At 40.4% G+C, this 24,244-nt stretch overlaps 1 protein-coding gene across 30 annotated transcripts in view; it reads right to left on the minus strand.

Moving 5' to 3' along the window:
* The window catches only part of NRCAM (neuronal cell adhesion molecule), a 356,777-nt gene that overhangs the window by 256,212 nt on the left and 76,321 nt on the right, over window positions 1-24,244 (minus strand). Inside the window, exon 1 of one of the 30 annotated variants that reach the window (XM_030548971.1) lies at window positions 337-356. The exons of the other annotated variants lie outside the window; for them this stretch is intronic. The gene's annotated coding sequence lies outside the window, so the exon portion shown is untranslated. Of the gene's footprint in view, window positions 1-336; window positions 357-24,244 lie in introns of those variants that run through there. 30 annotated transcript variants of the gene reach the window in all.

Genomic DNA, 24,244 nt, shown 5'->3' on the forward strand with positions numbered 1-24,244 from the left:
AGGGAGGGGGCTTGGAGTGTTTCTAGGGGGCAGAGACTCTTGTGCATTTCCCAAAATCTTGTTCTCTCCTACCTTTCTATGTCCCAGTCATGTCTCTTCCCCACCTGTGGCTCCTTGTCCAATACCAAATCCCCAGGCTTCTCATCTCAGCCCCAGCCCTCAGAGCTCTCTGTCTGTCTCTCCTCCCTCACCTCACCTCCCTCACTGACTCCCATTCACCTTTCTTGGCCAGGCCCAGGGTTCCCACACCCATCCCAGTCTCCTTATCAAGCCAGTGCTCTGCTCCTTATTGCAATCTACTCCTTCTGTTGCCCCTTTCAGGTCCAGCTCTTGTACCATGTGCATTTGAATCAGCCAGGTTCCTCCTTCACATTCCCTGGGCATCAGCAGAGGGACACAGAGCACAGGAGAGAGTTTCTTTGTTTTCAGTTCCAGTGCCTGGCCCAGCCTGCAGCAGCACAGACCTGCAATTGCAGAAAAAGACCTACTCAGTCCCCTGCAGCACTGATCTGGATCACAGTCAGGGCAGACAGAATCTTTGGGAAATGTAGCTGCAAAGCTCTAAGAAGTCTCTACTGAGCACGTGATAACTATGATTTCTCAAAAGCTTTTAAATCAGCCAAATTGGCCAGATTTTCCCCTGGGTGGCAAAAGGCACATCCCTGCCAAGTTTTGAGTTCAGGCTCCAAAGCATAGGTACGCTCTAGTTTCTCCAAGAGAGGTAGTCAGAATTGTTTTAACATGGGTAAAACAATGTACTTTTATCCAACTTCATTATTGGAAACAGCTGAACTGTTTTGACTGGAATTTTCCAGATAAATTCAGCCCAAAGCAGACACCCGACGTACAATTTCAGCCAAAACAGCTAAAGTTTTGCAAAATTACAAGCAACTGAAAACAGGGTCTTACATGGAAAGTGCCAAGCAACCTTAATAATAGGCAGTGCCACCAGCCCCAACTCTATCAATGCAAAATGATGATACATATATTCAATCTGTGCTATAAGTGACTAAATTGTGGTGGTCAGAATTGGACACAAAATTGGACACTCCAGCTCAGGCCTTACCAGTGCTGAGAAGAGCAGGACAATTACCTCCTGTGTCATACAGACAACACTCCCAGTTAATACACCCCAGAATCATATTATCCTTTTATTACAGCTGCATCATATTGACTATTCAAATTTCGTTTGTGGCCCACTACAACCCCAACACAGCTGAGTTCTGTATGATCCCATCATGAATTATTCAACCCTAATTTAAACATGCAGTAAGACAAAGTTAAAGTTAAAATTTTCTGATTTGGAAGGGATTCCACTTTTAAACTTAGCATTACATACGTTTCTTCGCATATAATTTTCTTTAATAAAATTTTTTAAAGTATGAAAGCTGAAAGTGTGGAAGTATTGTTTGATTTTTTTTATAAAAGGATGGAAGAAGAGATGATTTCATATACTACAGTATTAGATGATCTATGAAACTTAACGTTTAACTTATCACTGTTTTTACCCAACAGCAGCACTGTTCAGTATCCAACCACACAACAGTTTATGTTACCGATCCATGAGAGGACCTTCTCTCATCTCATAACTGCTTACTTTGCTTAAGAGCTTTTGTTGAGCGACCTTGTCAAAGGCTTTCTGAAAATCTAAAAACACTATATCCATTGGATCCCCCTTATCCACATGCTTGTTGATCCCCTTAAAGAATTCTAATAGATTGGTGAAGCATGATTTCCTTTTACTAAAACCATGTTGATTCTTCCCCAACAAATTATGTTCGTCTATTGTCTGACAATTTTGTTCTTTACTATAGTTTCAACCAGCTTGCCCAGTACTGAAGTCAGACTTACCGGCCTGTAATTGTTGGGATCATCTCTGGAGCCCTTTTTAAAATTTGGCATCACATTAGCTATCCTCAAGTCATTTGGTACAGAATCTGATTTAAATGATAGAACTACTAACTGTGGTTTGTAACCTGCAATTTCACATTTGAGTTCCTTCAGAACTCTTGGGTGAATACCATCTGATCCTAGTGACTTATACTGTTTAGTTTACCAATTTGTTCCAAAACCTCCTCTAATGACACCTCAATCTGGGACAGTTCTTCAAATTTGTCACCTACAAAAAAATGGCTCAGGTTTGAGAATCTCCCTAACATCCTCAGCCATGAAGACCGATGCAAAGAATTCATTTAGTTTCTCCGCAATGACCTTATCATCCTTGAATTCCTTTAGCATCTCAATCATTCAGTGGCCCCTGTTCTATCATTTTGATATATTCTGTACCCTGGTATTACTGTGTCCCATTGATTATCCTCATTCCACCAAGTTTCTGTGATGTCTATTATATTAATATCCTCATTTAATATGAGGCACTCTAGTTCACCTATCTTGTTATTCAGCATTTGTATAACAGCACTTCAAGCAGTTGACACTTTTTAGCTGTCTGCCATTGCAGGATGTAATTAAATGGGACTCTTTTTCATTTGACTGTTTCTCATCAGATCCTATCTGTATTTTATCATCTTCCATCCTTTCCCTCTTACTAGGACATAGAGACTCTCAATTAATAGATCCTCCCCTAAGGGATGTTTCTGTCCAAACCACATGCTCCTCCACACCTGTCAGCTTTCCCCCAGTATCTAGCTACAGAGAGGTATACCATTTGCTTACTAATGCTTATTTGCTCCTAACTTGTTTTTAGCTTTATCATCTCAAATCACGATTGGATGATGTGATGTACTGATAGCAATAAACTTTATTGAAAACATAACATGCTTTATTTGCAAACATGCCTTAATACAGTAAACCACTCACATGGTCTAGGGCAGGACAGCTGCCATTACAAATGCACACATCCAAAAAGAAAGGGCAGGAAACAGTTAATGCCTGACACAATACGCATACCACTACATGTCCCCTGCTCCCATGTTCTCCCATCTTTACACATTTTCCCCTCACTTGGTGGCAGGGGATGAGGGGCAGGAAGAGAGGTGGAAGAAGGAAGGCTGCATGGAGTTTAGTTGCCCTGCCCAGCTGCTCATGAGTCCTGAATGCCCAGTCGGCCCTGACACAGAGTTGTCCAAGCTACTGCTAGACAGGATGTTAATGTTGTTGTGTAGGGGAGGCAGCAAGGGCCAGTGCTCTTGCAGCCATTATAGACAGGAGCTGCTGAAACAGTTCTCTCTCTCTTGAACTCTCTGCCTACAGTCCTCCACCTGGGTGGTGAGTCTCAACCTTTCCTCCGGCCTGTCAGCATGCTGTTATTCCAGTCTCTAATCCCTTTTCTTCTGTTACTGGATCTGCTGAGATGCCCTCTCAACAGCACCAACAATAGCTTTGCAACAGAAATGTTTCCTTTTGCAATGCTCCGTGAAGGAACATTGGGCCAGGGACTCAGTTCCTGAAGCAGGCAGTGTAAGCTGAGGTCCTGAAAACAGGACAAGAAACATAGGGCTATTGCCTAACGCAGAAGAGCACAGAATTAATTATTGTGGAATCTCAGGGACATAAAATGTAACAGCTCTAAAGTGAACCAACATCTATTGTGGAGGGGATGCTTCAGTCCTCATACTGCCTCTGGACACAGCTTTGTTAACCACAGCTACAGAAGTGTAGAAACAACGGTAAGTTAAAAATTATAAAAGCTTTATTCCGTTTCATAAAAAATTCATAACTAGTTGCCATATGGAAGGATGACAGGTATGTACAGTGCTCTCACTGCAAAAGGCTTTTTTCTGTCATGTCAGCCTTTCATATTCTGGAAACATAACTGTCCTTGTGATGCCTTATTGGCAAAGGAAGATATTACTCCAGACTGCTGGAAGGAAACCTGCAGTATACGCATCTGAAATACTGAAATGAATAATGACCAAACAGTACATCTGTGAGTGAAGTGGACTAATCAGCTATACAGGGGGACCTGGAAAATATGCCCTTCCCCATAATGTAACTAGCTATTTGGAGTTCTTAGTTCAGGAAAAGTTTGCAGCTAGCAGCAGCCAGGACTGGGTCAGAATATACCGGAGAATTAACATGATGCTGTGTTAGCTTACATGTGGCTTACACTGTTATTGCTGCATGCAAACTCAGTGAAATCTGCAGCTTTACTCGACCCTGCACTGTTCTGGGAAAAAAACTGACTCCTCACTCGTTCTTGGGGAAAATTATTTTGTGACCCGCAGACTGCACAGATTATCTCTAACTGAAATGGACTAAATTTAGAAACAGACTCCTGTTTCTCTCTCTCACAAACGCGCGCGCGCGCGCACACACACACTTTTCACTGTTTACAGGCAGCTGTGTAGACCCAGGGGAGTGGTTACAGAGTGGCAAATTTCTAATTACTGAAAGGAAAAAAAGAATGACCCTAGCAAACCTCTGTGACTTAACAGTTAAAATAACCTTTACAGCTGTTTATGAATCTTTGAAATTTCAAGTTACCATTTTGATCTCCATGTGGGCAGGAAGGGGTAGGGGATGCCTAGGCACTGTAATACAATCCACCATCAGTGATCAACCACTGGTAGCTGGGGCTTACTATCTTTGCATTGTTTCTTTCAGCAGAAGTCCCTCCAATTACTGTAGAAATAAATTTTTAATTTGGGTCACACACTTACCAGCCTCTGGGGCAACTTCTGTTTCCATGGTGTTCTCTGCAGGCTCAGAGTGAGCTGTTCCTTGTGGGATTGTGGGGTGGATCAAACAGCTCTTCTGCATAGGGACAACAAGGAGTCCAGTGGCACCTTAAAGACTAACAGATTTATTTGGGCATACCCACGAAAGCTTATGCCCAAATAAATCGGTTAGTCTTTAAGGTGCCACTGGGCTCCTTGTTGTTTTTGTGGATACAGACAAACACGGTTACCTCCGGATACTTGCATAGGGACAGAGAATTTGCTACTGATCCTGATCCACACTGTTCTCTGGGACTGGTTTCATTAAAACAGTCACTTCATGTTCCTGACTGGGAGCCTGCTGTTAGCTCCCACTAGTCCCCAGGCTGGATTCAGAGGCCAGCAGGGCACCATCCCAGCTGACCAGGTCATCAAGAAAGATGGTTGGCTCTGTCCTGGGCACAATGGTCAAAGTCATCATAAAATGAGCATGTCACTGGCGAGTTGCCCAGGGTGCAGTTCTTGTCCCTGGTCTTCCAGCACTCGTTCTTCAGCCTCTTAATACACTCACTGCACTGATCATCTGTCCAGAAAATCTGCAGAGCTGCCAGCTTTTAGCTATCTGCTGGTACACGTGGTTATTCCTGGTGCATTTGCTGAAGTCCATGGTTTTATTGGCCTCGCATCAGAGATTCACCAAAATCTGGCTGTGCTCCTGTACCAGGAAGCAGCTCACTTTGAAAAAGCCTTGATTAGTTTGCTCTCCATTGCAAACCCAGGAGGCTCTCTGATAGTGGGCTTGCAGATCAGTCATCAGAAGAGAATGGGTTAACACTGACTCACTGAGCAGTTGCTATTCAAAAAGTGGGGTTCCTCTGTTTTGTTGGGATAGAGAGGACTAAAAAAGTTGTCCCATGGAATTGTGGGATACTTCTGGTTCACTACTGGGACCAAGGTCAAACAAGGCTGCATCAACACTACAAAGCAGCAAGCCTTGGACCCTTCAGCTTTGCGCAACTGCAGTTAGTGCAACTGCAGTGTATACACAAGGGGAGTTAAGCTTGAGCCTGGTCTTACATTGCAGACAGACATACCCTTTGAGTCCTAGGTAGATGTCCTCTGCTACTGTTCACAGCCTTGCCCAACACTCTGTCCAGTGTTCATACTGTAAAGGGCTGGATTCAAGGGGCATTGAAGTTAATGGGTGTCCTTCCACTGATTTCAATGGTGTTTAGATCATTCTCCAAGCTGTAAGGCAGTCCTTTAAGAAATAATGCTTTCTCCAATAGCCTACCATAGACAACTTGTACTGATGAAATAAATGATGCAACACATTCTCCATTAAATAATAAATAATATTTTTTCTTTAAAATGTTTATTATAAAATACATTGTAATGACCAATTAATTTGATGATAATTTAAACAATGAACACAGATATAATCAGAAATTATCAATACTAACAGCGTTCACAATTTTTAAAAATATTGTAAAATCACTCATAATATCACTCTTTTAAACCAGCCTATTGTAAGGGTTCGGATGGGGCTCGTCCCCCTCTGGGGTGGCTGGGAACCAGGCAGCCTCACTACTTGGGTCCGGTAAGTCGGGGAATTAGCCTGGCTGGGTGGCAAACAGTCAGCACCTCAGGCCCTCAGACAGGGGCTGAGCGAGCAGTTTAATATTAGCAAGCCCTGGCCCTGGATCAGGATGGGGCAACAAACAGTCAGTAGCTCAGGCTCTCGGGGAACCAGGCCACCTCACTACACCTACGTCGTAGGTTTTGGAACAGTCTAGAAGAGTGAGAGTTTTCAACTCTCAAATTTTAAGAATTTGTTTGTTAGAAGTGTCTAAAAATATTTTTAGTTTGTTATTACATTTGTATTAATAAAGTGTGCACTTAGAACTCATTAATTTAAATATTTGGTCACATTTTTTTCTGAAATATTGTGTGGTAACTTGCTGTTTCCATCAATTAAAGAGATCCTATAAAACCTTTTAGTGGATTCAAAAAACTACTATGTTCAAATGAGCGTAAGACCATGGCATGTGAGTCAGACTGCTGGCAGCCTAACATGTTACAAATTAAAAGACCAGGGTGTGCTGGGTGGAAGCGTTTGAAACAGAAGACAGTTAAAAATTCACATAACTGACATCATGGAGCCAAACAGTTCCTTCAAAGCCCATATTCATTAGGCAAAAATGTACTTAGGGAGCTTTTAATAAAGTTTTTTATTACTTATCTAATTGGCTTTAAACTGTAACAGCTTTTTAGGGTTGTTACTGTGTATTTAGAAATGGCTACTAAGAAAATGCTTAAAACATAAATTACTTATCAGTCCAATAACTCAAAGTGTGAAACCAGATGCTGCTAAGTATTAATATTGATTTTTTTAAAATTTAAAATACTTGACAAAAGAATCAGTAGTTATAAGACAGATGCTGTAGGATTGCTGTGGGTTAGGATAAATCTTGTTTAAACAGCTGTGAGTGCCACTCCTCATTGAAGATATCTGTAAGAGACAGCTAAGGAGTCCCACCTGAAACAAGGAGGGTATGCGAGCTCACACAGTAATTCTGACCATTTGGGCAGAAGGCTCCACAGGATAGTATTTGACTTTGGGTAAGTGTGTATTGGGAGCTGTTATTGAGAGAGAGAGAGAGAGAGAGAGAGAGAGAGAGAGAGAGAGAGAGAGAGAGAGAGAGAGAGAGTCTGAACAAGAAGCTGGTAGGACAAACCTGGAAAAAAACCTATAGAGAAAGCATTTGGGGGGTGGGAATTGATGGTTGAAAGAGATTTTGGTGCAGTCTCTTTTTCAGGGAAATTGGACTTTGTACATTCTTTGTACATAAATAAGATTCATCAAAGGTACCAGACTCCATTTTTAATTTCTCCTCCCAACTGGAACAATCCACATATCCCTGAACTTTGACTAGCTGCATGGGTCAAAGAGGGAACACTGGTGTTAGCCATAGGATCCAGTTTCCAAAATGAAAGAAATTGTGAGTTGGTATTGCTGTTGAATCAAGATAGAACAAATAATGGCAACGCTCACAGAACTCAAAGATGGCCAAAATGACTTGAAACAAGGCCTAGAATAGAAGCTGAAGTCCTAAAGCCAGGGCTAGAATTTTCCTAGAAAGGGCTCAGAGATGACTTGTTCCTAAACTCTGTTGAAGCAACAACTACAAAGTGCCCAGATAGTTTGGGAAACCTAGCAGTAACATTCCCAAACTGGAAAGATAAAATGAATTGATGAGGTGACCAGTAACCTGACTGCCATAGACTGGAAGTTTTTCATCAAAATAATAGAGTCCAAGCAGGCTTTGGCCAGTTTGGAACTTGCTAACCGAGATGAGTTGCAGCAAGGACTGAAGAAGATAAAAATTGAGCTCCAGAAGGAAATCTAAGTGAAAGTCAGCCACCTGGATGTGGAACTGAGCCAAGATGTATCTTGGTTTAGAGGAGTACAGCTTGTTCAGGAAGGACCAGTAAGATAAAAAGGGAGGAGGTGTTGCATTATACATCAAGAATATATACACTGGTTCCGAAGGAGGAGAAGCAGAACAGTTGAAAGCCTCCAAGTAAAGATAAAAGAGATTAAAAATAGGGCTGACATCAGGGGAGCATTCTTCTATAGACCACCAAATCAAGAAGAGGGGATGAATAAGCCATTCTTGAATAACAGAAATACCCAAAACACAAGAGCTAGTAGTAATAGAGGACTTTACCTACCCAGACATGTGTTGGAAAAATAATATGGCAACACACACAATTTCCAATAAACTCTTGGAATGTACTAGGAACAACCTTTTGTTTCAGAAAGTGGAGGAAGTAACCAGAGACATAGCCATTTTAGACTTGATTCTGGTTAACAGGGAGGAATTGGTTGGGTATCTGAAGGTTGAAGGCAATCTGGGTGAAAGTGATCAAGAAATGGAAGATTTCAGTCTAAGGAAAGGAAAGAGTGAGAGCAGCAGAATAAGGACAATGGGTTTCAAAAATCAGACTAACTCAGAGAACGGCTAGGTAAGCGAAAAACAAGTTCAGAAGAGCAGGCAGTCTCTCAAGGAGATAATATTAAGGGACAACTGCAAATAATCCCAATAAGAAGGAAAAATAGGAAGAATAGTAAGAGCCAAAATGGTTTCATCAAGGGCTCTTTAATGACATAAAAAAATGAAAAAAGGAATCCTACAAGAAGTGGAAACATGGACAAAATGTTAAGGAAGAGCAAAGAAGAAAAACACAAGCATGTAGGGACAAAATCAGAAAGACTAAACTACAAAACGGGCTGCACATAGCAAGGAACATAAAAGGCAATAAGGAGAGGTTCTTTAAATACATGAGGAGCAAGAAAAAGATGAAGGAAAGGTTAGACCCTCTACTTAGCAGGAAAGGCGAACTCCCATGACATCCAGAAAGCTGAGGCGTTTAATGCCTCTTTTGCTTCACTCTTCACTAAAAAGGTTAATGCTGACCAGATACTCAACACAATTAATATTAACAGTTGGGAAGGAAGGAAGCCAAAACAGGGTAAACACAGTGGATCAGAAATTTAATATGAGTCAACAATGTGACGTAGTTGTGAAGAAGACTAATATTCTGGGGAATATTAACAGGATTGTTGTATGTTACACATGGGAGGTAACTGTCCTGCTCTGCTCAACACTGGAGAGGCTTCAGCTGGAATACCGTGTCTAATTCTGGGTATCACACTTTGGAAAAGACCTGGACAAACTGGAGAGACTAGAGGCCAGAAACAAAAATGATAAAAGATTAAAAAACGGGGCTTGTTTCTTCTTGCGAAAAGAAGATTGAAGGGGCACCTAGTTACAGTCTTCAAGTATGGTAAGGGATTATAAAGAAGACTGATCAACTGTTCTCCAGGTCCACTGATAATAAGATACAAAGTAATGGGATTAATCTGGAGCAAGGGAGATTTAGGTTAGATATTAGGAAAAACTTTCTAACTATAAGGGTAGTTAAGCTCTGGAATAAGCTTCCAAAAGGAGGTTGTGGAATCCCCCCAGCTGTGATCAAATGCACCCCTGTATTCACACCCTACACATGATTGTAATAATAGTTATACAAAATATGCCTTGTGAGGTATCATTTGAAAACTAATAACTTGCTGGTCAATAATATCATGGTGAAATGTATGTAGCACCATTACATATAAAGTTATGAAATTCCCCCTGTACGATATTAAAGGTACATTTTCAAACTCATGTAGCTCCAATTAGGTAGAACTTGCCAAGCAGGCCCATCTTAAACAAAAGGATGTGTATTTATCTCAGGTTGCATATAATGTAAACAGAGTAATCCGACAGCGTGAGGGGGAAGAAAGAAGACCAAAAAAATCTGCATTTCAGCATACATAGGTGAAAAGCAGCAGCATGAGGCCTCCTTCCTCCTCCAGATTCTAGGTGTCCTTGCTCTCAGCTGGAAAGAACTTTAACTAGGAGTCATGGTCAAGAAAATGCTTTTCAAAGGGTGACTGAACTATAAAAATGAGAGGCAAAACCACCCCAAGTTCTCTCTCCCACTCCCTCTCTCTCTCTCCACCTAAAACGACAAAAGAGACAGCTGTTGGACCTTCAGAGCAGATTCCGATCTGAAACTTGATCAGCAGTATACTGAAAACATATGGTAAAACTTCAACTAGACTTGGTTTAAGGTGAAGTTTAGAAAGCGTTTTATCTTTTTTTTTCCCTTGTAACCATTGACTGACTAATGCCTCATTACTTGTACTCACTCAAAATCCTATCTTCTTTTGTTAAATAAACTTGTTTTATTCTTTAATCAAGTGTTGTGGTTAATCTGGGCTGTGTGGTAACTCCATTGGAAAGGAGTAAGTTGTTGTATATTGTTCCTTTACAGGGACAACAGACCTAAATTTTTGTACTGTCCAGGAGTGTGTTGGGGTCACCCAGCAAGTAATAAGAAAGCCTGGTGGAAGCCAGAATGTGACTTGTGTGTGCTGACAGGCCTTTGGGGTCAGATCTGTTGGACCAGGGCTGTAGTTACACACAGACACTCAGGGCACGATCCACATGGTGGCAAGCTGTCTGTGAGCAACCTAAGTTGGAAGCTACAACAGCAACATATCGTGAGGCATCCAGGGTTGCACGGCAGGGGTGACAACCCCTCACTAGTCTGGATTGCACTCCAGAATGTCATACCATGAATGGAGGTTTTCAAAACCAGGTTAGACAAACAATTCTCTGGAATGGTCTAGGTTTACATGTTCCTGCCTCAATGCAGGAGGCTAGACATGATAACTTTGGGGAAAAACTCTCCGGGAGGCTTATTTGGCACAGTTCAACATTATAGCCTAAATGGATAGCTGAGAAGATGGACAGAAAATAGGTTTCCAGTAGCCAAACTGAGTGGCACAGTTCTCACAGTGCTGCAGAACTCAGCCCCAGTAAACAGAACAAGTTATCCAGACCTCATACAGAGCATAACATTGTGTTTGGATGTAGACATCAATCTGAGCTGTCCAAGGCACAGCTAAGAGCTAGAAGAAGCAGAAAAGAAGGAATCCCACCTGAACTAGTAGTGGACCTGTGGAGGCCATGTTCCTTGCATACCACAGAGACCTTCCAGGATGAATTGGCGATTGAACAATTGTAGACATTCAGCTGGACATAGACTTTAAGATCTAGACTAGCAAAAGGAGGCCAAAGAGGCAATAGTAGATAGAACTCTACTCTTTCTTTGCACTAAATTAAAAAAAAGCCCAAAAGAGCTGCAGTGTGGACAGTTAAGTGTGTTTCAACTGAAAACAGCTTAACGGAAAACTATTTAAACATTTATCAAAATCTGATTTTAAAAAAGACCAGATTTTGTACAGCATGATTTAGCTAGAAGTGATTAGTTTGCTGAATAATAAACCTCTAGTGAAAAAATTGATTTCTTTGGTGGAAATAATGATGATTCTCAACTGTATCAGTTCTAACCAGGACAACTATGAGAGAGGGGAAAGAATGCACAACCCTGTGAATTAGAACAAGCTATTTTCACTTTTCTGTATCACACAGGTTTTTCAGTCAGTCATTCCTGGGTGATCAAATGCCAGCCATCCTGATTCAAGAGCAAAACAAACATGCACACTAGAGATGAAAAATTCCTAGTTTTCTCAGCAAAATAAGATTTCTAGAAAATATCTCAAAAAGGGGAAATGTGTACATTTTCCCCCATTGACTGAATTCCTCATTCTCTTCTCCCTGTGTGTTAAAATTATATACGGCCTAGATGCTTACACACAAAACAAGTTGAGGGTCAAATTAAATTACACTATTTTCCAGGATAATATTATAAGGACCTATTTAAACAACATTTGATACTTCAACCAATACCAGAGATTGCTGGACAGTGTAAAGCACTGAATTACAACTTTGTATCTGTCTCAGATAGATTGTCATCTGATGACCTAGAACAGTGGTCTCCAAAGTTGGGTGCACAAAAGGATCCTTGGGGGTGGGCGGCAAGGGGGGGGTGCTTTTTTTTTTTGCTTTGGTAGTTCGGGTGGGAGTTCAAGCGGACATTTTTTTTTTTGCGCTTTGGCAAAAATGGTAAAGCTGGCGCGGAAGGGGGTGCGTGCTCAAAAATTTTTTACTGATAGGGGTGCGCAATCAAAAAAGTTTGGAGACCACTGCCCTAGAAGACCCAGATAGCCACCTAGGAAATTCAGGACATCCAAAACAAGGTAAGGTATGGATTGAAAAAGAGGGCATGACAGTTTTCTCTGGATCCCACCCAGACTGCCTTTTTTCTTCAAAAAAGGAGTAGAGTTAGCAGGTCAGATGATCTGAAGTAGGAAAAGGCAGAAATTTCAGACCCATTGCCCAACTGACAAAAAGTTGTTTTACATGGGGAGCAAAAATATTCACATAGCTCTGAGAAGAAGGGGAAAACAGTTTTTTAGCACAAGGGAAGATGTGAATGTGAACACCCATTTTTTTCTTTACTAACAGTATTCTTTTTTTTCCACACAGCTCTCTAATGCTGTAGCAAGAACACCAGCATCTGAGAAAGCCATTCATCTCCTTCTCTCTCAGTGACAGGAAAAGTAAACGCAGCTAAGGAAAGTAAAAGGGCTAGGAGGCTACACACTGACACTAGAATGAGGCACATTAAATGCCTAAATTGCTATGAAGTGATTATAAATGCAGAGTGAAGAGACTTAAGTCACTGTATATGAATATCAGCAAAATAAGGAAGTACTTCTAAAATGTTACTTTCCTACTGCCATATAGCAAGAGCTAAAATTTATGTTCCTAGCATACAGAGCATGAATAATTTCAACGCTGTCATTTAATTTGAAAATTACGCTGTCTGTTCTGAAATCCTAACCATAAGTTTGCCAATTTCTTTAGAGGTATATTACAAAATATTTAATAACTTACATCTGATCAGAAAGCAACTACTGTTCAGAAAAGGTTTGTCCTTTGAAGTGCTAAAAGATTTTGAAAAGCCCAGAATACTGATCACATTATGCTACTTTAGCAAAGCATATTTTAGCATCTTATTTACCGAAGATGATTACTTCAGGCATCCATAACAGATTTGATGACATTGTTCACAGTTTAAGAAAATCAGTCTAATTACACAAACAAATGAGTTACTGTATGTTCTCCTCCACATTGCAAAGGAAAGAATGGCAGGGCAGAAAAAAAATCTCAGGTGTCTTGCATCCCTGAGGTTGTGGTAAAAAGCAGCTAATGGGACATGATCCCTCCTCACCCCAAGGCCATGAACACCTTTATATGTAAACACTTGCTGGGGCCCCATGAATTGTGGAGTGAGGGGAATGAAGATTCAGCAGAAGGGGTTTCACAAGTGGGAAACTGCACAGGCATTAATCCTTCTTGTTGCAAGCATTAGATTTCCCACTGTGGCTTTCACTTCAGTTGGAGAGATGAGTAGTGTGCAGCCACAGAGGAAGGGGCCAAGTAGAACCATTCCTGGAGGAGCAGTTCTGAAACAGGGCATATGCCTTGACAGAGCCCCTGAGATCAGCAGTGACAAGCATGGATTTCTCCATCAATCCCTAGACTCCAATCTGCGTGAAGCACTCACAACCTATCCCTATATATGGATACAGTCTCTGAAACGCTGCATATTGCTCCCCACACACACAAACTTCTTGCCTTTCTGTGGGTTTAATGAACCAGATTAAAATCTAGTGGATCTAGGCTTTAGGTAGGTGAAATCATACATCTAGTTTGCATGTAAAGCAAGTGCAAACCAACAGAGTCATATATTTTTCATAAAACAGACATTTTCTACTCCACCCAAAGCATTTTAAATGTGTGAAGTTTTTCCCCAGTATTTTTACATTATTGTAATAAGAGAGAGAGAGAGAAAGCAAGTGCAACCATGCTATAAAAATCGTTTAAACTCATGGCTACCATAAGAAACATTTCCCCACGTCCCACCAAAATAAACCTAACTCTTCACTGACCTACTACAAACATTTTTGTGGGTTTCTTGAATCTCAGCAGTTTTTCTTGTCACCAATCAATTATGACAACTGCATACCACAAGTGCCTTCAACATGCTTGGCTAACAGCCTCTAAGGGTATGTCTACACTACAGGATTATTCTGATTTTACAGAAACCATTTTTTAAAAACAGATTATATAAAGTCGAGTGCACGTGGCCACACTAAGCACATTAATTCGGTGGTGTGCGTCCATGTACCGAGGCTAGCTTCGATTTCCGGAGTGTTGCACTGTGGAAAGCTACCCCATAGTTCCTGCAGTCTCCCCTACCCATTGGAATTCTGGGTTGAGATCCGAATGCATGATGGGGCCAAAACTGTGTCGCGGGTGATTCTGGGTAAACGTCGTCACTCAATCCTTCCTCCATGAAAGCAACGGCAGACAATAATTTTGCGCCCTTTTTCCCTGGATTGCCCTGGCAGACGCCATAGCACGGCAACTATGGAACCTGTTTAGCCTTTTGTCACTGTCACCGTATGTGTACTGGATGCTGCTGACAGACGTGGTACTGCAGTGCTACACAGCAGCATTCATTTGCATTGCAAGGTAGCACAGACGGTTACCAGCCCTATATCACCAACTGCAATTGGAAATTGGCGATGATGGTTATCAATCCTTTTGTACCATTTGCTACTGTCATGGGTGCTCCTGGCTGGCCTCGCTGAGGTCGGCTGGGGGCGCATGGACAAAAATGGGAATGACTCCCCAGGTCATTCCCTTCTTTATGTTTTGTCTAAAAATAGAGTCAGTCCTGCCTAGAATATGGGGCAAGTCTACTAGAGAACCAGAGAGCACAGCCGGTCCAGGTCAGAGCCCCAGATATCCCGCAGAAATGATGAGCTGCATGCATTCTAGGGGGTGCCCCTGCAACAACCCCACCCATTGCTTCCCTCCTCCCACACCCCCGCTGGCCTACCATGGCAGTGTCCCCCATTTGTGTGATGAAGTAATAAAGAATGCAGGAATAAGAAACACTGACTTTTTAGTGAGATAAAATAAGGGGGAGGCAGTCTCCCACTGCTATTATAGTCCAGGCAGTACAGAATCTTCATTAGACATGAAAGGGGAGGGGTGAGCTCAGCCACTAGTTGCTATGATGAGGACGGTTTTCAATCCTTTTGCACCGTCTGCCAGGAATGACCAGGAGTCATTCCCATTTTTGCCCAGGCACCCCCGGCCGACCTCACTGAGGCCAGCCAGGAGCACTCACGGGATAATAAGGATGGTTTCCAAGCCTTTTGTACCATCTGCCACCAGGAAAGGAAGGGAAGGGGATGCTGCTGTTCAGCGCCGCAGCACCGCGTCTACCAGCAGCATGCAGTAGACATAAGGTGACATTGAAAAAAGGCGAAAAATGATTTGTTTCCTTTTTCTTTCACGGGGGTAGAGGGGGGTAAATTGACAACATATACCCTGAGCCACTCAGGACAATGCTTTTGACCCTTCGGGCATTGGGAGCTCAGCCAAGAATGCAAATGCTTTTCAGAGACTGTGGGGACTGTGGGATAGCTGGAGTCCTCAGTCCCCCCTCCCTCCCTCCATTTGATTCTTTGACTTTCCATTACGCTTGTCACGCAGCACTGTGTTGAGTCCCTGCTGTGGCCTCTGTCTGGAGATTTTTTCAAATGCTTTGGCATTTCGACTTCTGGAATGGAGCTCTGATAGAACAGATTTGTCTACCCATAAAGTGATCAGATCCAGTATCTCCCATACAGTCCATGCTGAGCAAACAGGAAATGAAATTCAAAAGTTCACAGGGCTTTTCCTGTCTACCTGGCCAGTGCATCCGACTTCAAGTTGCTGTCCAGAGCGGTCACAATGGTGCATTGTGGGATAGCTCCCGGAGGCCAATACCGTGTAATTGCGGCCACACTAACCCTAATCCGAAATGGCAATACTGATTTGAGCACTACTCCCCTCGTCAGGGAGAAGTATAGATATCGATATTAAGAGCTCTTTACATCGAAATAAAGGGCTTAACTGTGTGGACGGGTGCAGGGTTAATTCAGTTTAACACTGCTAAATTCAGTATAAACGCGTAGTGTAGAACAGGCCTAACAAAAAATACAAGTTGACTGAATTTTGCATAAATCAGGCAGAAACCATTAAAAGCATATGACTTCTAATTTTAAAGGCATATTGTAACAAAACCCAATGTGGGAAATAACCACAATCATTTCCCAAACATATTTCATGTTTTGACCATATTCTGCTCTACATATGTTTTGCTAAAAATTTGAGATGGGGAGAAGAGCTACTAGTTAGCGCTATCCCCAAATTTAACTTAATTCCAAAAATTTCAAAAGGAAATGTCTAGATGTTGTCAACAACTCTGAGATGGTAATGACAGCTTAAGGCTGTACATTGGAAAGTGCAGAATAAAAAAAATCCATTTCCATTTTTTTTCTCTGCAAAGTAGTTCTCTCTCACCTTAACAATTCCAAGATAGTCCCCAAAGTGTTTTAATAACAAACTTTCAAGTTGAAATTGACAAAATGTGAATTCAGATAAATATGAAGATGAAAATGAAAAATACTTGTTTAAGACTGTGAGTTACCACAGTCCAATGGAAATCTATATTAGGTCATTTAAAGATGACAGGGAAACAAAGAGTTTTAAACATGTTAGTACCACACAAATCACACTCCAATTTCACATGAGGTCTCCCTGCAATGAGCTTACAGCCAGCAGTGAAAGAGATATTACACTTGTTGGGTTTTTTAGTAGACCTCTAAAAAGGGCCTGAATACGGTAGTGTATTGGGAGAGGCCGTAGACTTGGCAGGTTTATCTCATATGGACTAATTTTCACTCCAATTCCTTGCCTCAATATTATCTCTCAATGCAAAATGCGACTCCAGCACAGTCTCTGGTAGAATGTGAGGCAATACTACTAAATGAACTATGCTCTCCTCAAACATTGAGGTTGATAGTACACCTATAGGATGCAACCAACTCCAGCAATACCACAGAGCAAAAAGCATAAACTCCATGCAACAATCTAAAATAAAGATTTAGGATACAGAGTAGCATTAGAAAAATATTGCTATTGATTATATCCAGCATCTCCATTTTGCTGCAATACAGAATATTATTTTTGTCCCTTGAAAACTCAGCCCCACTCTCTCAAGCCCTCAGCCATCACTTCTATTCTGCCAGTCATTATCACCTGTCAGACCAATTTTCCCCCAATCACATTTGTGCTTTCTCCTGCATCCCTCCTTATACATGGAAGAAGCTCCCTGTGAAAACTCACAAACCTACTATATATTCCTCCTTCACATTCATTCTCAGCACTTGCTTCTGTCATGATTCCTACAAAGCACTTGATGATGTCTAGAGACCTGGTGTGCTGCGACCCCTCCTCACTATGCTAATCATAAACTTCATGATATTACCTTGGGCTCCCTTGTCTGTCTATTGTATTCACCCTATTATCTCTTAAAATAGATTTGGATTGTGAGGTCTTTTGAGGCATGGACTATATTCATGTTGTATGTGTGTTCAGTGCCCAGTGTTTTTAGGTTTAAGATCAAGATTGGTTTTGTTCAGACATTATTTATACAATAGTGCCTTGAGAAAAAGCAAGCTTGAAGGTCCGAGTCCACTGTCAATAGTCTACAAAAATATCAATTTGAAACCAAGACCCAGAGGCAACAGAATTTCTACATAATACTGTTGAACATCTGTGACGACAATCATTAATTCACATTACATTATTTAAATTATTTTATAAACTGAGGCATAAGTAAATTCATCAGGTGCTGTTCTGATTCTGACAGAAGAAGTTTACCCAATATCAGGGCTCAAAAAAGCCAATTACACTTACTACAAACACATCCAGTCCAATCTAGTAACTATCAAATCAACAAGACGATGAAAACAATTATAATACAGAACATTTTTATTATTTATAATAAACTTGACATCATTATCTCAATAGAAGCCTATTGTCATTATTGTCCTGTACACAGAAACTATAAACTGCTGACACCAGTGCTCGGACTCTGTGGGTAGATTTAATCTGCATCCAAAACCCTACTGAAGCATTTCAGATTACATCACTTTTTTAAACTCATAAGCAACATAAGGGCAAAAGATAACACACTTCAGCTCAAACTATGTTACAAACCTATTGAAACCCTGCCAGTTCAATATGTCAACCTTAAAGTTCAGGTTTTAACAGAGATTCTATTAAAAGGTTACAGTTAGGAAGCTGTATGTGCTCGGTGCACCATTTGCCTTACGGTACGGAAAAAATCTTATTTGTAAGGTTTCTGTGATTTAGTGTCAGAGACTAATCTCCTTAAATGAGACAAGGCATTTACCATCAAATGGGAAGGTGACAGACAGTCTCAAGAACCGTTTCAAGCTGGGTCGATACATTAAACTGAAAGTACATGAACAATGAGGGTTTTTCATGTTCCCATAACAGTTCATATCTGTGAAAAGAAAGTTCCCATATATTCTGAAAGTAAATCAAGAGAAGCCAATTTTGACACTGCCCTCTTTCAAGTATCAGAGGGTAGCCGTGTTAGTCTGGATCTGTAAAAGCAGCAAAGAATCCTGTGGCACCTTATAGACTAACAGACGTTTTAGTTAGTCTATAAGGTGCCACAGGATTCTTTGCTGCCCTCTTTCAGTACGTGTCATTCACACTATATGCACCCCAGCAATTTACAGCACAGTGGCTATCCTATAGTGATATGCCATCCTGGAGATTACAAAGAACACTTCAAAAATAACAGAGAGCTCCTGCAGTTTTCTATAAATCATCTTGAACTTTATCAGAATATCTTAATAAACATCTCAAATGAATGCAGATGATTCGTTAAAGCAATGGGAGAAGAGAGAAGCCTTGCCAAAATGAGCTGTTCTGGACCACTGAAAATATTATGATCTTGTATTTCTGACTATGATTTAAGTCAGTTAACGATTATTTGTCACTACAGAATGGAAACTGCAAAAGTCGTCTTTGTTCCTCTGACAAACAGTGTACGGAAATGCATTGTTAATCTGAAGTATTGATATCTCAAGATACCTGAATTATCGTCCAGACTGAAAACAGACTGCATCAGAAAAAAAAGGGTATTTTGTGATTTAGTCATGGCTATTTAATGAAAAAATCAGTATGCTTATCAGGCATGTGAATCAAAGCCCAAAACACTGAGGTTGCACTGGAAGTGAGACAGGCTGTTTTGCTGAGTGTTTGGAAAGGCACAGATGCACATAAAAATTCAAACACAGGCAAAGGAGATGTCTATTTTAGACCATGTTCAGTAAAGCATATGAGTGATATCTAAGGGAGACAGGAATGTTAAAAACACCACCACCATTTATTATAAATGATGTAATGGAATTTTAAGACAGGAGGTAACAGTACAAGGGTGAAATAACTCCATACTAATACACAGTAACAACATGGCAAGGAATGGTATCATCATTTGCCTGAGGCCCCCACATCGCAGTGATACAGAACACTGTAGAGAAACTGAATCTGTCTGGGTGTCATGTTTCCTCCATCTTTTGAACCCCAACATTCACAAAGCACAAACATGGTAAAACATGAAATGAAAAGTTGTAACAATCACTGTTGAGCATGGCATTTAAGCTCTGCCCTTCCTTCTCCTTGCCCCATTTTTCATTAATTATTATTAACCATTTTCCCCAGGGAAAATATATTTTTCACACCTTCACTAAACACTTTTATTCTCTTAATTCTGAAGAGTTTAATTGTTATAAAGGAGCCCTATATGAGTATTTCTAATTTTTCTATCACATGTTGAGAATGTAATGCTCTATCCAGAAAGAGCTTTTAGCTCAAAGTAGCCTCTAGGAAATTGCATGTTTGACAAAAAGAAATCTTTGCTTTCATCTTTGGGTATGAATACTATTTCACATTTACGGTTTAAAAATGTAAAAAAGTGGAACAGGAAAAGTGGGGCTAGGAAAACAATTTCCCCATGGGTGCACAGTCAGTTCAGGAGTTTTGTACTTTCCTCTCAAGCGTCTGGTGCTGGACACTGTTGGCGAGAGGATACTGGACTAAATGGAGCAACAGTCTCACCCAGAATGGCAATTCCTGCATCCCTGTAAGGTTCTTGGGGTGAATGACCTTGGAGGGTGGAAGATTGCGTTTGACATAAATTACTGTGTGTGGAATAGGAGGGATTTGAATGAGGAGGAAATTAGTGTAAGATCATTGTAACAGAGCTATAGTGCCAATTTGGTGAGTGTTTCTTGGCACACACTCAAACAACCACTTTACAAGGCTATAGACCCTCTGATAAAGGGAAGACTCTTAGCTCAAGAAGAAATCTGAGAGGAAATCAGGAATGTGTTTGTTTTCCCATCTTTAAGGACAAAGTATTGTAATGAATTTGTTGGTTTATTACTGGGCAGAGTTCCCCACAGTTCAACAACCACCTAGCATAATCTCCAGTGGAAAGGAAAGTACAATCAGAGTTCAGAGGGAAGAAGCCAGAGGCTGAGAGAGAGCAAGACAAGCAGGCAGTGCAGTGGTCGTAGGGATGGATAGCTGGAAAGAGCGAAACACTTGGTTCTCTGGGACTGGCAGTAGCCACATCAGGAAAATACAAGGTTGCGGCCTGCAGGTAGGCAGGACAGTGTGAAAAGATTATACTGGGACTCACTTACTTTTATGTCCTGGCCTAGACTGCCCCAGAAGCTAAACTGAAAAGTTTGTGTTTATGTTAGTTTGTGCCTGGAACATGTGCACAGTTTATTTCTGAAAGACACAATAAGGCAGTTCATATAGACTCACCGACTTGAGGCCAGAAGGGACCATAGTCGTCATCTCATCTGCCCTGCACGTTGCAGGCCACAGAAATTCACCCACTTCTGTAATAGACTCCGAACCTCTGGCTGAGTTACTGAAATCCTTAAATCAATATTTAAAGATTTCAAGTTACAGAGAATCCACCATTTATTCTATTTTAAAACTGCAGGTGACCTGTGCACCATGCTGCAGAGGAAGGCAAAACCCCCTAAGGTCTCTGCCAATATGACTGGGGGGGAAATTCCTTCCTGACCCCCAATATGGTGATCAATTGGACCCTAAGCATGTCAGCAAGACCCACCATATTTACCCAGAATCTGTGATTCTTTGGGAAACCACTGAAGGCTAGAACCTGAACAGCCTCATACTTGAATAATCTACAGCACTTGCTTCATAGCATGGGATGCTCTCAATACGCTACCAAACACCCAAGAGACTCCCTTACTATAACATTCACAGGGACACCCTGCAGCGGCATCGGTTACAGCATGAAGGTAACAGTAGGAGCAAGTGAGTTGCCTGGGTAGTCTCTTCCTGCATTAAAACAGATTCTAAAACATATGTTCTAGTTCAATCTCAAATTATCAAATTAGAGGAACCACTAGGTGAAGGGCCTGAGTATGACTATGTGATAATAATGGTCCCTTCTGATCTTAAAAATCTTTGACTATGGTTTTGTATAATGAATTTTTACCAGCTATCATTTTGCTGATTGTGACTGTGCTGTCCCACCAATAAAGACTATGAGATCACATAACAAGACCAAGATCAGAAGTGCGTCCATATAAGGGGACAGCGTAGAAAAAACGTCCAGAAATGAGAGTAGGCAAGGAATCAAATGGAACATTAAGGCTGGCATAGTTATTAGAATGGAGGAGGCCAGTGAAAAAATGGTAAGAAACAAAATCAGATACAGGCTCGTGAAGGATTTTGCTTGTGAATCACAGACAAAAAATAAAATATTTTAGGTTGATCTTGCTAACATCTACAACTATGCACAATGCTTGCTGGTGGGAATATTCCAAAAGGATACTCTCAGTAGCAAGCATGGCATGGAATTACTCTCACTCATAGGCACTATACCCAGTAGTAGGTGTTTGCAAGATCTAACCCCTATTGCATTTTTCCTAGATTAAATGAATGAATGACGTACCATTATATTCAATTTTATTTTGAAAAGCTCATTGAATATGAGATGAATATAAACCACAAAACTTCAATTGGGCAAGAAGTGTATAATTCATCATATTAACTTGAATTCTTACTAGTTCCAAAATGTCATGCTTATTGTAGTTGTACATTTAAATATCAAGCAAATCCATAACATATCAAAAATATCTATGGACCATATGCTGATTCTTTCATGTTGAGTGTTACCTTATTTCACCAGTAATTCCACTGCAGTCAATGAGGCTACTCATGCAGTAAGGTCTTATTCGGCTTGAGTAAGCTGTCAGAATCTAGCCCTATTGGAAAATTATATATACATTCCCTAGCTGTTGTAAGTGTGCTCATATATTTGTTCATTTAAACAGCAAGCTCAAGACACAGATAGAATTGGAATCTAGTAAAAATGTGTGTATTCTTTCATGTACAGTTTCCCCATCTTACATGCATGTTTTAAAATTTTAATTAAAGATCATTTGTGATTTAATTATTATTCTAAATATTTCTGCTAGAAAATTGAATTTGACCCAATTTGCCAATCCTTACATTTGATATATTTTAAGAGTATGACAAAGGACTAATGAGATTATTATTGTTCTTGACATTTCAAGCATGAGAGAGAACTATGTGGCAGTAGGAATTATGCCCAATGTTCTCTCTTAATAACAACAGTGGATGATATTTAATGAAAACCCACTTTGATAAAATTAAAAATGCTACTAATGAACACAACCCACCGAATTAGGTTCAGCAATATCTAGATCTTCATGTTTCTATTGTCTAAAGCAGAAAGGGTCAGTTTCACCTTCCATCACGATCAAGGGAATTTCTCTTGTTGATTACAATGGGAGCTACAATTTAATTCTCAATTAAAAGAAATCTGTGTAAATTTTATAATGTCCTACTACACCAATCTTAGCTTCACTACACCCCACAGTACAGGTATAATTTCCCAGTGTTCTACAAAAAGCATACCTACACTATTTCAATTTATTTAAATATTCAACTATTATGATGATCAATACAAAATAAAAAATATTGCATTACACATATAAATCCCTATGTACCATATTGAATATTTTCCCCAATAAATTTATTACAAATGCCAGCTAAATAGAACACATTACCATCATCCCTGACATAATCCTAGATGTCAGAAAGGTGGATGGAAAAAGTCCTGTTGTAGCATTTTGATCACTCTTGTGACAAAGTAGTATTGCTCCTTGCAGAACATTCTCAAGTGATTAACAGAATCTAGCTCTTGTGATTACATCAATATGGCTTCCACCACTTACCTCAGCAGGCTCTGCACAGTATAAGAGACCTCTGGTCTAGGAACACTTTCCTTACATTTAGCTGGGCTTGGAAGGATTAGATTTTTACTGATAAATGTCAATTTCACTGTACACATGCAAACAGATGGGAAGTATTTCTATAGATGATAATAAAAATTTATAAACAGGCAAAGTAAGAAAAATGCTGCCTAGGACCTTACTAGTGTCAAAATCAAGTGATTTAGACATTTGAATTAGGCTTGCTTGCCAAAAACAGGTATGATTTGTTGTTGATTTAAGGATACTTTGTATATTTTGACACATGATGTTGACAATTTGTATTTTAAATGCTTTGAACATTTAACTTTTTGAATCTCAAAATCTGTCAATTTCATAATTGACCCCACATAATTTCCCATAATTGTGAAAATGTAAATAGACAATGCTTAAAATAAACATTGATATCAGTCAAAACTATAATAAAAATAAAAATCAAATTCTGCCAAACCTATATTTAACCAACATTTTCCTTTGCTTAGTTTCATCCCATTACTCTGATTTATACCACCTTAACAATCTTCCCTTGGTGTCTACCTGTCCATCGAGATTGTTATATTAGCACTTATAACCATGGCAATCCACGAGCCACTCAAGAGTCAGAACGACAGCCATCTCTTATTCCCCCTCTTTTCTCTCCTCCACCCTCCTCTTGCTTTTTGTTTTAATAACTGAAAACAGAACTGAGTGTTGGATGCAGGTGATGGTACTACTGCAGGAAAGCTTGAGCAAACAGATTTATATCTAACTCTGCTTGCAGGAGCTGGTATCTAAGGGTCTTTGAGGAGCATGAATTTTAGCGGCACTTCACAGCAGCCCC

Source organism: Gopherus evgoodei, chromosome 1 (genome assembly GCF_007399415.2).
Source record: "Gopherus evgoodei ecotype Sinaloan lineage chromosome 1, rGopEvg1_v1.p, whole genome shotgun sequence".
Taxonomy (NCBI): Eukaryota; Metazoa; Chordata; order Testudines; family Testudinidae; genus Gopherus; species Gopherus evgoodei.